Below are 2,607 nucleotides of genomic sequence, written 5' to 3' on the forward strand. Positions count from 1 at the left end.
TACAGCTCTGAAGAAGGTGCCATTTGCGGGCAGTTGACTGGGTGGGGAAGGAAAGAATTGTGCACTTAGTGCTCTCCCATACAAACTCCAACTCCCTACTCCCTTAAATTTGCCCTGAGCACCTTTTAAAAATGTGGTTCAATTTCCTTCTTTCAGAGTTTTTGCTGGCACTTATCATCCTGGAATGGTACTTAATCGGTCCCTGTCTGAATTCTCTGTAAGGATAATTGATGTCCTCGTCTCCAACAAGCTGAAAATTGTTCCCCCCCAGCCTTTTATAAAGGGACTTTGTTTTCTTCAGTGGATGTTTTTGTCTAATAGGCAAATGACCCCAGCTGTAAGGCTTGTGGAGTGGGGTACAGCTGCAGACACCTGACTGTCAGCCCAGGGCAGGAGAGGTGTGGTGCCCTTTCTGGATTAAAGCTGAGGACTGTCTCCGGAGCTCACCCCATCCGGGCATCAGACTTGTTGCAGGGGTGTGTTTCCCTCCAAACAGTTTGATCCCGTCTTTTCCCAGGGTGGTTTCAAGAACAAAGTCACCCTGTCTCAGGAGCACCTTCAGATGTCCTTCCAAATCAGGCTGAAACTCGCTCCGGGATGCAGCAGCCGGGGTATCCACACCTGGGCAGGCGAGAACCTTCAGGCGCTGAAGATCATCAGAGATCCAGAATGGCCACTCTGCACTGATCTGAACTTCCAGCCTTTTCAATGAGAAGGTAATTAGTCTTCTGAAGAAATGAGTCAGAAGTTCTTGCTGCTCCTTTCGAAAGTTTAAACCAACCCGGTGCTGCCTGACGTGCCTTTGTTGTGTCCAAGTGTCGCAACATCTTCTGAACTGGTAGCGTGACCGGGAATCAAACTGCCATGTGCGAGGTGATGTACCTCTCGCTGCAACTACAAAATCTCTAGTAAAGCCCAATATTTTGCTTTCCAAATTTAAATCAAAAAACCCCTAAGTACAAGCTAGCTCTGAGTCAGTAATACGAATGCCTGAGTCTGCATGCAGCCTGAGACAACCGGCCACTTCTCCATTCTCCTGTTCGCCTCAATGTGTGGTTAACCCTGTAGCCTAAAAATGATGTTTCATCTCTGGTGTTGACCTCTGAAGCACCATTTTTCAAAACGGCTGGTGAATAACCAGCGAGCTTACTTGTTCCACCCTCCCTGGACACCCACGTTGTGTCTTGGTGAAACCCAACAAACGCTACAAAACTTCCCAAACTTGGACTTTACCTGAGTTTGACCTGCTGTTACGTGCGCTCAGTGCAAGCCATTGCAACACTTTGTGAAAGCAGAGGGACAGTCAAGTGAATGGACTTTGTTAGAAAAATAAATATATATCCCGAGGGGTTCGATCCTGGTGGTGCTTTCCTTCTACCAAACTGAAACATGGATTTTGAACAGCCACTGCACTGAGATGCTGAAGACACCAGAGGGCTCTACTGTGAGACATACGGCTGGATCACCGCAAAGTCCATCGGATTTTACTCTCAAGGCATGCTTTCATTTTTTATTATCCCCCCCCCCGCCAAAGCCTGGCTGCTGCCGGCAGCGTGGACCTCAACTTCTTACTTGCACCACGACAGTGGCTCTAGTTCAGGTTGCTCCTGTCCTCGGCTCTGCTATTTTTTATCAGGATATGGTGGCATTTAGGACTTCTGTGGAAACCTTTTGTGCGTAGTGCATCTTGTGGAAGGACCAAAGCTATGCTGAAAAACCAGTTTCTGACAGCACTTGACTTCATTTGGAAGGCAACCCCCCTCTTGGTGTTTTTGGTGGTGTCATAGTTTTCTCCAACCTGTTTGACAAATGAGCCTACCTGTAGTTGTGTTCGTGCCTTTCCTGTAGGAAGTTTATGTTGAAGGATCGCCAGGCTTCGCTCGCTTGGATGGGGAAATCTCTTACATGACTTGCCTTGTCTGCTCAAGAATTTTGGCTGCCTCTGTTGGTGTGATAGAGAAATGTATTTGCTAGGCTTTTATCCTTAAAGGGATAGAATTTCGCTGGTATTTTACACTTAAAAGGATATAACGTTTCTTCAAAACCAGAACGCACAAGCATATACATTCTCAGTCTGTTGCCTGGGATATTAGCCAGGCAACTCCTAATAACACTAAAGCCTAGCGATGTAAGATTAAAGTACATTAGTTGGGGATAACTTGTCCACATATTGCACAAGAAATCTTAATGTGCATAGGAAACGCACCCTAAGCCCAATACAGATCTTACTTGTCAAACCCATTGTGATACTTAGGGGGTTAATTTCAAGCACGTCTAAGGGCTTTAATGTACTTGTTTTAATTATTTGGAAATTGCTCTTCCTGAGTGATGCCTGGTATTCTTACGTGGCAGTTTCTGCTGGGTTTCAAAAGATCTTGACTGCCTCATGCTCTCTGTGTGCGTGCCAGTGCTGCCTTTCATTTGTTGAGAGCAGCAGCAGGAAACCACGGGTGTGAAAAACCAGCGAGGGCTGGAGCCAGACCCCGGTTTATGCGCCCGAGGAACGGTGGCGGTGGGTGCCACCGAGACGGGCGTCACACCTTGCTGTTCCCAGCCGGGAGGGACAGGGCGGGGGCGTGGGGACAGGGTAGGCCGCACTCCTCCCCG

This window comes from Egretta garzetta, unplaced genomic scaffold (assembly GCF_000687185.1).
Source record: "Egretta garzetta isolate BGI_Z169 unplaced genomic scaffold, ASM68718v1 scaffold782, whole genome shotgun sequence".
Taxonomy (NCBI): domain Eukaryota; kingdom Metazoa; phylum Chordata; class Aves; order Pelecaniformes; family Ardeidae; genus Egretta; species Egretta garzetta.